The 14,736-nt window shown below is 30.7% G+C and overlaps 1 protein-coding gene across 1 annotated transcript in view; it reads right to left on the reverse strand.

Annotated features, from left to right (window-relative positions):
- LOC143056256 (G-protein coupled receptor dmsr-1-like) overlaps window positions 1–5,086 on the reverse strand; it is a 35,208-nt gene extending 30,122 nt beyond the window's left edge. Inside the window, exon 1 of the mRNA XM_076229345.1 lies at window positions 4,769–5,086. The gene's annotated coding sequence lies outside the window, so the exon portion shown is untranslated. The remainder of the gene's footprint in view (window positions 1–4,768) is intronic.
- Between the last annotated feature and the right edge of the window lie 9,650 nt (window positions 5,087–14,736).

Genomic DNA, 14,736 nt, shown 5'->3' on the forward strand with positions numbered 1-14,736 from the left:
GCGTGGTGTATTGGTGACATACGCAAGGCGTAGTTTTTGCGCTTCGTGAATGTATGAGAAAACACTCGTGCAGTATCAAAAACGTCTTATAACAGTCACCGAAACTTGTTCTGACATATATATAGTGGCATATGTCCGTGATTTTACAACACCATGTGTATAGAGAAATAGTACAATATATTGAGAATGGAAATAGGGAATATGTCAAAGTGACAATAACCGGACTAAAGAGCAGAAAACAGTCAAAGGCCACCTGTGGATCTTCGATGAAGCGGGAAAATCCCGTACCGGGAGGTAGGACTCAGCCGGCTTCAAACAAATATGTACTAGTTCAGTGAAACACCACATAATAACATGTCACAGACACACCGTAAGCACAGATAATCGTTCAAGGTACTCATCACCGGGACGCGTCTGAAATACGTCCTATGCCAGACAAACGTCAGACATAATTCAACATACGTTACTTGAACGGGCGATTAACGCGTATGTTCGCTACTCGTACGCCCTTAACATGCTTAAAGCTAGTTGTGCACGATACAGATATGATCGACAAGTTGAATGCGTTTTAAATTAATAGCGTATTGGCAGCGTACTTTGTTTTTAATCACGCCAGGCATTCGTCAGTACTATACACTGTCGTGTGACGCCGGTATTATAAAGAATGAATTACGTTGGATAAATTTGATTTTAATTTTTAGACAAATTCGGAACGCTTAAGAAAACAATTCTGCTAAATATCTTTGTGTTTTGGTAAAAAAAAATCAAGCAAGTAGTGTTTTGTTTGTTTTTTTGGTAATTGGTGTTTATTACAGAAAATGATTAAATCTTCTCTGTTTAAGTGCATTATAATGACTTCAAAGACGATGTTGCGTGTATCGGAAATTGGAATGATGTTTGTGTCATAGATGGTATATGTAATTATACACTATATTCATAATACACGAAGAAAATCATAGTCTTTAAATAGATAATAAAGTTCGTGTATTAACTTCTAACATGAATGAAATAAACATGCTAGAATTTTAAAGTGCTTATTTTGTCTTTTTTGTGTTAAGGCTAGAAATATGCACAAATAAAGTGGCCTTTTTAACTCCATTGTAATATTCAACTTGCAAATATAAAACATAAACAACTTTGATTTGCCAGAATTGAGATTTAACGAGTTTTCATGACACAATAAGTGGTGATAATTGAAAATGTGTAATGAAATATAAAACGAAAATAAGGGTAATACGGAAAGAAACATTACAATGTGCAAATTCTCATTCAATCAATGCACACAAATGATTGATGTAAAAACAAATTGCAATCCTAAATGCTGCATATGACGCACACTGTTTAAGACGCACTTACAAATTTAAAAGAAAGGCAAACGATACCAGAGGAAGAAAAAATGACGATCAAGTAGAAATTATTAACTAAATGTTAAGTTTGTCAATTAACTCGGTTAGCATATAAAGAATAGTTATCAAAAGAACCAGGATTATATGTTAGTGCGCCAGACGCGTGCTTCTTCTACATCAGACTCATCAGTGACGCTCATATCAAAACAGTCATAAAGCCAAACAAGTACAAAGTTGAAGAGCATTGAGGATCCAAAATTCAAAAATATTGTGCCAAATATGGCTAAGGTAATCTATGCCTGGAATAAGAAAATTCTTAGTTACATCCTTAATAACATCTACAAAAAAGTACTTGATTCTCAATACAACAATTTCCTTTGTTCAATTTAAATTTGTTTGCAATTTTAGGAACCGATTTGTGCATGTGTATCGCACATACTTGAATATATCATATTAAGGGGAAATTGACATCGTGTTATAAAAAAATCATATCCCTGATATGTTTGATGAGCCCAAACTATTACTGGATAACTTCCGTCACCAATGGTATCAACAACACAGTAACCAGCTGCAGTCCTTTTGTGTTGACATAAAATATCAATAATTGTTTTTTTTCTGTTAATTTACTGTCTATCAAAAGTTGAATAAAATAAAACAATACGATTTCCTATCCCCATGTATATATTGCCTTAAGCGTATTTGACACATCGTTTTGGAAATTTGATTTGAGTATAAATAACTTTGCAACTGTTTTAATTGATCCCCATTCACGAGTCTTATGTAGCCGCACGTCCGGCTTCATTATCAGTTTGTTGCTTTGATACATTTTTGACATAGGTTACTAAAGTAGTTTGAGTACCATGGTCTAGCAAAGAGCAAAACGCTAGTCATACAAAATTTATCCCAAAATATTATCATCGGGGGAAATTGTAACAACGCTGTTCTTTAGGAACTTAAATCCGACAATATTTTAAAATTAAACTACGATAAAGTTGTTATGATCGGGCAAATCTTATGACAAGGTTGTTATGATGAGGCAATGTTATGACAGCATACGAACAAAAATATGGTATTAATATCAATAAGTATGATCAATAAAAACTATGATGAAAAAGTGGAGCAAAATCCGGACATTTAATGTAGTTTACAGACATAAAGACAGTGTTTTTACTAACGAGAAATTCAGAAAGTGTTGTGAATAGCAAGCTTAGTATTATAACAACATTTTTGTATAAAGCAAACATCTATTATCATAATAATAAAAGCCTTTTATCAATCATTGTAAGATTGGTGCACATATATCAAATGTTTTAAGTGCTTTCTTGGTAATAAAACATCGAATGTAAATCTATCATCTATGACGATATTGTTAATATCGAGCAATTTCTTTAAAACCAAATGCAAGATGCTAAAAAAAAGTACCGATCGGAATCTCTGTCTAAAATGTTTAATAACAATATTGCAAATTATTTAAACAAGTGCTTGATTTGATTGTGAATCTAACTAAAATTTATAACATTATTCTTATAAATTGTCAGATTTTTATAGTGATGACCGTCACTAAATTTAATGTCTTTTAGTTTTTAAAATCTAATTTTGACATGATGGAGTTTTAAATTACTTACAACTTAAGTAAACTATCTACTGCGGAATAATGCATTATAATAGACTTGCATCGAAGCTAGTTTCATTATTTTTTCGAGGAGGAGAAATGCATTAATATCAATTTAAGGCAATGGAATACATAGATTTCAAACACGCAAACTACATAACTAACTGTTATTCCATTTACTGCTGATCAATAACATGTAAATGATCGGCAGTAAATGAAATGTCCTGTAGAGGGTTCCTAACATGTAACTGATCGGCAGTAACTGAAATGTCCTTAAGAGAGTCCCTAAATTACTTTCATTTGTGTTTGGTTTAAGGTTAAACAATTATTATATTCTGTTCTTTTTTATCGATGTTATCTTTTCAATTTTTTAGTTAAATCTTTGATTGTCTCTCTCTTTCTCTTTACATCTGAATGTTTTCTTTTTAAAGTTTGGTGTGGATGATAGATGTTTGAAATAAACTAGGATTAGTATTACGCTCGAATCAAAAAAAAGTTTTAAAAAACCCAAATAAAGTACGAAGTTAAAGAGCTTACGGACCCCAGATTTCAAAATGCTTTCCAAATTCGGCTTGGGTAATTTATTTCTAGGGTAGCATCGCTACGTATTATGAAATTTGTTAACAGTTGATAATTTTTTAATTATATACACCCCTGTTCCGACTACATATTATCGTCTACATGTCATTTGGTTATTGTTTGTCGGTGTACTGGAGAGGGTTTTTTTATAAGGAAAAAGACAATGTATGGTACTTTATGAGTTACGGTCACATTATTAACAAAATGTTTAAAGCGCTGCCGTCAACCATAGAGATTATAAAAAGCAAACCCAAATGATGATGAAATTACAATACAAATTTGAAGGCGCATGATGCGCATTTCGAGACTCGTCAGTGATTCTTTACTTTACCAGCTGTGAAAGCTAGAACCCCATCTAGTTTTAGTTAAAAAAACAACAAATTTGGATGCTTCCGTATTTTGTTTTTTTTTCTTAGCAAATAAGAACTAAATAGGCCGAATATGAATGGTATATTGTACAATGATAATTGTTTAATGCATGTTAAAAACGAAAACAAATAACAGTTATTAATCATATCCAGGAATGGAGTGATACATGTTGTGTAAATACTCTATTAATATTGAAGTTTTGGCTTGATTATGATCATCTTGCATTTTTTGTTTACATGTCTTTGATCAGTAATATAAAAAGGGAGACAACTCTTATATTACATTATAATTTTTAAACAATAGAAAAAAATATCTTGCTAAACAAATCAGATCTTTTTCAAGTAACTTGAATAAAATGAACGATATTATCTCTATTTTTTTAAACTGTAATATCATATTATATTTTTTTTATATATTAAGTCAAAAGCCCCTTAGAGCTTGTGCTGTACATTTGACTTGTGCCAAATGAAAAAAACAAAAAATTCTTATCTTATCTTGTTTTTCTTTCTTTCTTCTCTTTGTTTATTTTTTCCATATATTATTTTTTTTATTAATAAAAACTGGTTTTTAGAAATATCTGTCATTATTTTTATTGTATTGTAATGGTTTTTAGAAATATCTGTCATTAATAAAATTTATCCGTTCTGCAATGTTAGAATTAAATAACAAACGATAATCGGATAAGTGAATGAAACTTATACAGACATCCCTTCTCAAAGAAATTGAGTGAAGTAAAACTCATTTATCAGTAGTACACTCATTTAATATATTCGTGATTTTATAATTTTATTAAGAAAAATAAAAATGCAACAATCAACCTACAGTATGATTATTTGATTTTATAAATATGAAAATTACTTACCAATTACTGTTGCCATTTCAGAGTCAGTCGTTTTTTTAGAAATATTGAGCATTTGAAAACTCAGAAATTATATGATCTACTTTACGCAATCCCAAAACAAGTTGTGAAGTCGTCAAATTGCTTCTAACGACACAAAATCCGATTTCCGGCAGATAGTCAATTTCACTGCCTATAATCAGCTGATTTCAATAAAGCCTGTCGCGTCCTTTCAAATCTATTGGCTTCACATAAAGTTGTAGTGTCAGAATCAATGTACGTCTAAATATTGATATAATTTTGTAGAAATTGGTAAATTTAATATAACTTATATTTATCCCGTTTTCTTCGACATTGTTAATTCCATCATGTCGTTGAGTAATTTACACGATACCAAAATAACTTAAATATAAATTAGAATGTCAAGCCAAATTACTTCTAAATATTTATACCTAATTTACCTTTTCTGTTCAATTAATTATTATATTATGTTTCAGACAACAAAGTGTTAAAACTAAAAGCAGGATGCCAGTTAATTACAGATGGTCAGACAACTGGCTAAAACAGGAAAGAGAAATTTAAGAATAAAAATTTTACAGTTAAAAATTAATGATTTATGACTTCGTATATCTGGAATCAGAACACTGTAGTGTATCCATCGTTATAATTTATTTACATCTATTATATAATCAGTAAATCTGCAGTTGTTAAAAAAATAATATTCAACAGTCAGTAGATATCTTGAATAACACTTTTAAAATCTCAAAAATATACCAAGCTGATAATTTTGAACGTCAGATACGAGATTTGTCTAAAGGAAGACTCACTAATGACGATCGAAACAAAATAAACACATTTCACATTTCACAAAACTGTATCATGATTTATGAATTCCAACGTATAAGATTGATTGATTTTTAGTTGATAAACTCCCAGTGGCAAACACTTCATGAATGTTCAACACGATCACCGGATTAGATCATACAATAATAAGATCATGTCTTATGTAATACAAGGCAAAATCATTGGGCATTCAAAAGATACTCATAATATACCTTACTCATTTGAAACTGTTTAATTCTACATATTTGATTTTTTCTTACTACCGATTATTCTTTGATAAAAAGTTAATATTCGTAGTATTAATGGAATTGTTCTAACTTCATTCTATCTTCGTATAAAAGGCTTAGCAACCCTTGCAATGTAAATTAATAAATGTTTATGTTGCAAGTTTATACAATTAAATGAAAAGTTTTGAATTTTGTTTTAGTGATGTATTTTAAATCTTTTTTTTTTCTTTCCTTTTTTGTTTTGTTATTTGATTGTTAAATGCTGATTTGTCTATGTCAAGTTTGACTCTGTCATGTCTGTGGTGGTTGCGTAATACATGTATATAACTTGTATCCGTAAAAGGGGACAAACAGGCAAACTCATAGATCAAAAATAAACTGACAACGTCAGTGCAAAAATGAAAAAGACAAACAGACAAATAATAGTACACTTTACACAACATATAAACTAAAGACTTATCATCACCAACCCCACCAAACACTGGGGGTGCTAGCAGGTGGCCCAGAAGGGTAAGCAGATCCTGTTCCACAGTGGCAACCGTCGTGTTGAACATGTTATTACAAACCCGGTAAATGATCTAATTCGGTTGGTCACATTTATGAAAAATGATGGGAATGGTAGTTTCGACGTACGGAACATATCCGATATCATCTGTGAAACCGTTATTTCATAACGGACAACCAACTAATGATGGCTACCGTAAAATTTACGAAGGATAATTTCAACATCACCATATGGATCTCTTAGTTTAATAGTGTCCTTGTGAGCAGAGACCCTCTATCGAGGAAATCATGATAGGAAATAATAGCACGGGAACATCGTATCTATTTGGAGATATGTATTCCGTATGCAGGCGCTGCTGGAATGTTGCTACTTAGAAATGGAAAGTTCACAATTGGGAAGATAAAATCATCACTTTTGTGGTAAAGTTTTGTTTTCAACCGACCCTCATTATCAATTTCTAATTGTTGTTATATGCCAAATGCTTTTCTGAAATTATGGTAATAATAATTATAACATGTTAGGCACAGTCCAAGTAATTAAACAGCAGTTATGACACTCTTACATTTAACAAAATTTAAAAATGATAATCACCAGAAATAGAAACAAAGGAAATAATTAAAATATTTGTTACTTTAATAATTTGAAAAGCGGCCATATTCATTTTTATTTTTTAGGACAACAAATGTTGAAACTAAATCATATTGCTAAACAAGATATATTTCTCATTAACATTTTTTCTGTATTTTGTCGAATTAAACAAGTGTTTGCTTTCTGATTGAGTACAAATGAATATTATCAACTTTAAAACTGCAGACATTATAATCTAATAACCTAACACGTAATTACACACAAACAGCTTAAGTTCGCGAAAAGCCAGATACAAATACAGATACAATATTATTATGAGTGTATTTATAAAATGTCTAGATTGAGCGAAACAACTGTATAATTGAAAGTTCAATTTAAATACGGATTATCTCACTACTCTTAGGCTAGACTCTTTGAAAACATAACATATCCGTCCACTTGTATTTTTGTCCATCTGATGAGTTAAGCCTTTTTCAACTGATTTTTATAGTTCGTTCTTATGTTGTACAGTGATACCACTGTCTCAGATAAGGGGGAGGGTTGGGAACCCAATAACATGTTTAACCCCGCCACATTATGTATGTATGTGCCTGTCCAAAGTCAGGAGCCTGTAATTCAGTGGTTGTCGTTTGTTTATGTGCTTAATATTTGTTTTTCGTTTGGTTTTTTTTTTTTATACAAATAAGGACGTTAGTTTTCTTGTTTGAATTATCTTACATTGTCATTTCGGGGCCTTTTATAGCTGACTATGTGGTATGGGCTTTGCTCATTGTTGAAGGCCGTACGGTGACCTATAGTTGTTAATTTCTGTGTCATTTTGGTTTCTTTTTGACGGTTGTCTCATTGGCAATCATATCACATCTTCTTTGTTATGTATACTTGTTTTTCACAGCGAAAATGATCCAATCTTAAGAACTACACAACGTATTTATAAATGTCAATAAAGAAAGTTTTATTGTGCAGGATATTGTTAGTTTGATAATCTTATACCATTTATACCTTTATAAATCTACAACCATGGGAGATAATGAAATCTAAAGGGCAAGTCACGTGATAACATTCCTTGAACATTTGATTTTGCAAGATGAACAGTATTAATGGAAATTTAATTTCAAAATGGTGTAAATTAGCACATGCGAATTAAATATTTTTTAACTTAACTCTTTCTATGAAAACCAGTAGTGATATGTAAACTTGATTGGATTTCATATAGTCATAGAGCAATAAGTTGATCTGCAAGTAAATTGATTTAATTTTCTACATTGTAGTCCTGTGGATACATCATCATCTCTCACTGTTTAAAATAATATGTTCTTCACATAAATCTATAAAATATCAATTAAAATCTTATAGAAGTAATGATTGTGCAAAAAGAGCGATACGATTAACATACGACAACTACTGAATTAGAGAATGTGGCGAGGTTAAACATATTCATAGGCACCTTATGTTTATATCAGTAACTTGAATACCTTCAAATGATTCCGATGGTAACCTACTTTGTCTTTCATGGCAAATTAATTTCGTTCTTGATAAAATAAAAGTAGCATGAGGTTACTGATGTTGAACACTCACCAGTCTATTGTTTTTCTTTCTGATACTGAAGTACTTTTTTTGAGTTTATATGTATCAGCTGTTTTATATAGGCTGTAAAGGTTATTCATCCAATTTTGTCAATATAACAGAACAATAAGCAACTGTCATACAGGTTTGATGCTTCGCTAGCTATAAAACAAGGATCAACCCACCATTCTCTTCGGAAACAGTATGTACCTAGTAAGGAATATGTAGTTTGTAGTTGTAGGTGTTCCGTTGATTGATAGTGTATTATTTAGTAAGTTTGGATGGCTTTCCTCTTTTTGAATTTGCCTTGAAGTTCGGTGTGTTTGTTCTGCTTTTTAATATTGACTTACGTTTTGGATTTGATAATTATTCACATCATGTTACCCTTTAGAGGCCCTTGAGGAAGTTTTATCGTCGGGGAGGTGTCTTTGTCGTATTAAAATATCTCCATTAATTCTTTTTATGCAGAAATCAATGTTAGTTTGCTTTGAAACGTCATTTACGTTTGTTTTTGTATATTTCGGATTTCATTTTATGTCATTTAAATGATTATAATCACATGAAAAGTTTCAAGTTTAATGATCGTAAACCATTTACAATTGTTTGTCGGTGTATGTTTACAGCTTTAACGATATAACAGATGGATCGGAAACTAAAGCACATTGTTTCGATGTGTTTTAACAAAGGATCAATCTAATGATCTTTCTACGAAGTAATACTATGCCAAGGGCTCGAATAAGTTTTAAGTGTCTATCTTTTGAAATAATATCTTGATGTGAAGATTTCAATTTACAAAAAAAAAGTCAATAAATATTCAATCTCGTATACCTTATTTCGCAATAGTCAAGATACAATTATGTGAATTTATCTTTGTATAATTTGATTTTTGACCTTATTCATTTGCTAAACAGTAAATGTTTTTGAATTTGTTGCGCTTAAACTAGTTTGCATACTTGACCGACATTAGCTGTTAGAACCTTGTGTATGAGAAACACAATGATTGCTACAAGAACCTTGTGTATGAAAAAACACAATAAGTTGTTCGTGCCACATAGCAGACAGATATAGCGAATGTTTGGTAAATAAAAGATTACATCTACTATAAATAAAGGCAGCAGTAAACAGTTACTGAAGGCACAATAAAAAAAATAGATTATACTATGGATTCATTTATTTTATTTTCGTTGGTACCAATTTTCGTGAAAACTCGCATATTCGTTGATATTTAATTACGGGATTTTGCCAAAGTTTGCATGCAAGCCAATATGGTATTTTGTCATTTGTTGAACATTTAAATTGGTAGTACCAACGAAATCCACGAAAATAAATAGGTACCCTACGAATAATAATGAATTCACAGTATAAATATTCACCAGATGCAGTGATTGTGTTGTATATGCTTACGTTGATGTTTAGGGAAACGGTTGATTTGCTATCACGTATATAAAAAATGTAATGAAAAAAAGGAATCGATGGTTAAAATCCACAACATATAAGAACAAAAGGACATAAAAACATTTTTTAAGTTCCTTCTTTCTGCTAGTATCTTTTTTTAAGACACTGGTTGTTTTAATAGGTTTAAAATCAACCAAAACAAAAGTATAAAAAATATATGAGGAATAAAATGGAAAACAAAATATTTGCTTTTTACATGCCAAAGTATACGCTAAACTTTGCTGTATTAAATGAACGTATCATAGTATGATTAATCAGATATCCCTCTGGCAACATCTGTAATAGACATTGTTTAAATGTTTTAATTCTGTTTGTGACAACCAATCTCATTTGAACAATGACATTGACCTATGCTAGCAAGGAATTCTAGTTGAAAAACGACTTGTAAAATTCTAAAAAAATTTGCTGTCGGCAAATCACAGAGGGAGGAAAAAACATTAAAATTGATTTGAGTATGAAAGTATTTGACGTTTTTAAAAAGCAGTTGACACATAAAAAAACATAACTTGATTACAAACACCCAATACCTTTGCCAAAAACCAAAATTTGACATAAAATATGTAATGAGCAATATAAATCCGATCATAAACCGTAGTTTTTAGGGTCCTCCAGAAAGCTAAGCAGATCATTATCTACTTTTTATACGTCTCTGTGCACGCTACAGTTGCAACTCGATGAGAAAAAAATCATAAGAGTGAGCAGCTGAATACAGAAAACGTTTTTGGCATTTTCATATAAAATAGATATAAGAAAATATGATTTGAGTGCCAATTGAGACTACTCTCCATCCAAGTCACGATTTGTAAAAGTAAATAATTATAGGTCAAAGTTAGGTCATCAACATGGAGCATTGACTCACAGCAAGCTATCAAGGGAACCAAAGTGACTAGTGTAAAACTATTTAAACGGGAAAACCAACGGTCAAATCGAAAAAAAAAGAAACTGTTATGAACCACATCAACACAGACTTGAAAAATCTAAGACGTGGATATATACACTGTTAAGTGATTGAGACAGACGTAACATGCAAACCAAACCGAAAAATATCTTGATGTTACCCTTATTTGTGGTGCTAAACTATATACCACATTACATATCCGAATAAAATTGAAAATGGAAATTAGGAATGTATCAAAGAGACAACAACCCGAATGTCTATCAAATAGGAAGATACAAATCAAGTTAACAAACTGCATTTGGAGAAATACATAACATATTGGTTGACATTCTTAAAAGCAAATGCACAAAGTTAACTTAAAAGACAAATCATGTCCAGATTAACTTAATATGTCAATAAAATTACTCCATAAACAAACTTGCTAAAAGTCAAATCAATCTCAAAAGCGACCAATTCTCATTTTCAATCTCCATACATTTGTATTTTAATTTCTTAAGGTAATATTCATTTCAAACTGTTTTCCACTTTTGCTACTGTTACCTTCATTGGAGGGGATGATACGATTCGAGGTCAAATGGCGAGTATTTTTCGTAACTGGTTCAATGTATTCCTGTATATTATTAAGTTCTAATTACTAGAACATATATCACAACACTGTTAAAGGATTTTCTTATCCCAGGAATAGATTACCTTAGCCGTATTTGGCACAACTTTTTGGAATTTTGGACCCTCAATGCTCTTAAAATTCGTACTTATTTGTTTTATAAATATTTTGATATGAGCTTCACTGATGAGTCTTATGTAGACGAAACGCGCGTCTGGCGTACTAAATTATAATCCTGGTACCTTTGACAATAATAAAGACAAGAGCATACTATTTTATTATAACTAACTATGGATTCATTGTTAAAGAAGAAATATTCGAAACACTGCTCACTAATGTTACATTTCTTAACTAGTTTTCTAATTTAACTATCTGCACACAAAAATTGGAACCAAACTGTAACTATAATTACGTATTTGTTTTTTCATGGTGTTTTTGACTCTTAACATATTTTAAGATTGGTGGCATTCATAAATTGTCTAAATTAGAAAGTGGTCATTTGTACAGCTCGGAAGACATAATGGGACCTGCAAATGTCTTTATAGTTAAACTATATTTATATGAGTTTGTTGATTGCGGTTATGATTTTTCCAAGAACAAATGTCCGTTTAGTGAAAATAAACAAAACGGAATATTATGAATGAAAACATCTAAATGTGAACCCCAAAATGGAAATAAAGCCATATACAAACTGACGGTATCCTTGGATATAAGCATTGCTATTGCTGAATGACGTTAAAGATAGGCGACAGATTCAAAAAGTATTGTCAAACTGACAATGTCATTAGATCGCGACAGTTTCTGCAAACCAAAATAGACCAGGAAGATAAACACATTTGTTAGGGAAGAAATCAGAAAAGTGAAAAACAAAAGACTCGAATCAGAATGAATCAGTAACATTGATTGTAGTGTCATTCAGAAGTCAGATAATAACATGCCTGAAGTTAACAATTTAATTTACGTACAAAAAATTTGACGGAAAATTAAAATTACAAAAATGAACATGTAGATGGAAGCATGAGGAAAGTGTCGAGAACTGTATGGCAAAGTAGATATTTATAAGTTATCAAACTATTTCATGGATCTAGTTAGATTTGAAAACATATAAAAATTGGATATTTAAATCACCGGATGCGAATAATATGAATTCCAATTTGTGTTGTTTTGTTCAATTAATACAGTGAATAATTACTTGGATGATGTGAACGTCCAGCACATTGTTAGCTAATCTGTAATCTAAAGCATGACCAGTCCACGTTATTGCTTTATTGTGCTTTTATACCATAATACTTGTTAATAATAGTTACTGCAGCATGCCCGTCATTCCTAAAAGGGGTACTAACTGTCATAATCATGTTCACCGATTTGATTACAATTCTCAAGTTTGATTTATTACAAATTACAACCTTGATTCAAATCATAAAAAGTCTAAAATAAATAATTTACAAGGCATGGTGTCGACAATATGTCTCATCGTTTTGTTGATATTTTAGTCTAAAAGCCATCTAATTTACTATCGAGTTGACCTCCCAATACTGCCGAATGTCATATAAGCGATACAAACATAAACATATATATAATTAGATATTTAACTCATACAATTACAATGTTCTAGGTCTTTGTAATCTCATAGTATAGGTGAATAACGTATTTTCCATTCTAAATTTTATTTAATCACCTTTTAACTTGTATAAGAGTGAGTGTTTGACATGAGTTACCTTTGATTCACTTTGGAAGTTGACATTCTTTTCCTTTCAATAATTGGACACGCACTTGTTGCATTATTTATTTCTTATAACATTGTATAAATTGAAGTTCACATGAATAAGAATTTAATGAGATTGAAATAATCACTTGCAAGTTATTAATTCATCATCGACGTTTCTTATTTAAATTTCACAAAATTGAACCATACTGGCTGCTAAAAGCGAACCATTATTTTACTTTTTACTTTAAAAATTAATTGAAAAAAAACAAAAAATCATATTTCATTTTTTTTTTCTCGTAGCTTGCTATAGTGCCCTTTTAAGCGGGTCATGCCATCACACTTTATATTTTACTATAATCATCGCTTTTAAGCGTGTTAGAACATCAAAATTTAATAAATGAAAATTAACCTTTTTAAATTCTCGCGTCCTTATCACTTTTGTTGATAATGATTCATTAGAAACCCCCAAACTCAAACACAAAATTTAAATAAACGTAAACAAAATAATTAAAATGGGGTCGTAAATATTGGTTTTTTTATGATTCGATGAAAACAATATTTTCGAGCACACATTACCAAATATATAGAATTTCTGAATTGGTTGTATCTGATAAAGATAATTACATGCATCACCAGGGGTACTTTCTAAAATTCCTTCAATTGTCGTTTTCGATTAAACTTAGAAATCGATTATTAAACCAAAAGCGTTTCTCAGGATATAAAACATTTTGATTGAAATCATAAGTATTTCTGTACGTTAGCTGTACAAAAACAAATAAAAATTTACAAAGAAAACAGATTCATTTGAACGACATTATATATTTTCGAGGTTAACGACTAAAACATAATATATCTAGTATATTTTTATACTAGAATTTTGAAGAAGAAAAAACAGAGAAACATTTTTGAGTAGTTTTTGAAGAGTAAGAAAAAGATATAATAGAAATAACATGTAGGTTTCGGTTTTTGTCCGACAATTGGAACAACGTGTACAACAACAAATGTTTTTATTCCTAAACGGTGTGCCAATAAATGGAGTTATGATACGAACGTAACCTTTTAAGTTGCATTTAGCATGAACAATTCATTTTTCAGATGGTGACTTTGATCGAGAATTTTCTCAAAAGCACTCATACCACATCTTCCTATTTCCAATAACAGAACATTTTCCAAATTAATACGAATTAATTCAAGTTCAACTAGTAAACGTCCTTATTTTCAGTGATATGGACAACTTGTAACTTGTAATTTAAACAGTAATAAATATAAGGAAATTGGCAGTGGTTTTATGTAACTTTATCTAACATGTAAATTACTGTTTTTCCAACAAAAAGTCAAATCTGTCATCTGTGGTTTTCTTTTCTAAATAAAACGATCATTGTCTTAAAACATATACTAGCCAAAAATAAGAACCTAACAAATGTTTTCATGTCGTTCTGTTCTTATATTTTGTTGATTTTAACCATGGATTCCGGTTCCTTTTATCATTACATTTGTTTTGTTATACTTGATAGCAAAGCAACTGTTTTCCTTCGCATCAACTTAAGCATATAAAACAAAATCATATAGACTTGTTTGTAGACTTTGGCAAAACCACGTAA

This window comes from Mytilus galloprovincialis, chromosome 13 (assembly GCF_965363235.1).
Source record: "Mytilus galloprovincialis chromosome 13, xbMytGall1.hap1.1, whole genome shotgun sequence".
Classification (NCBI taxonomy): Eukaryota; Metazoa; Mollusca; class Bivalvia; order Mytilida; family Mytilidae; genus Mytilus; species Mytilus galloprovincialis.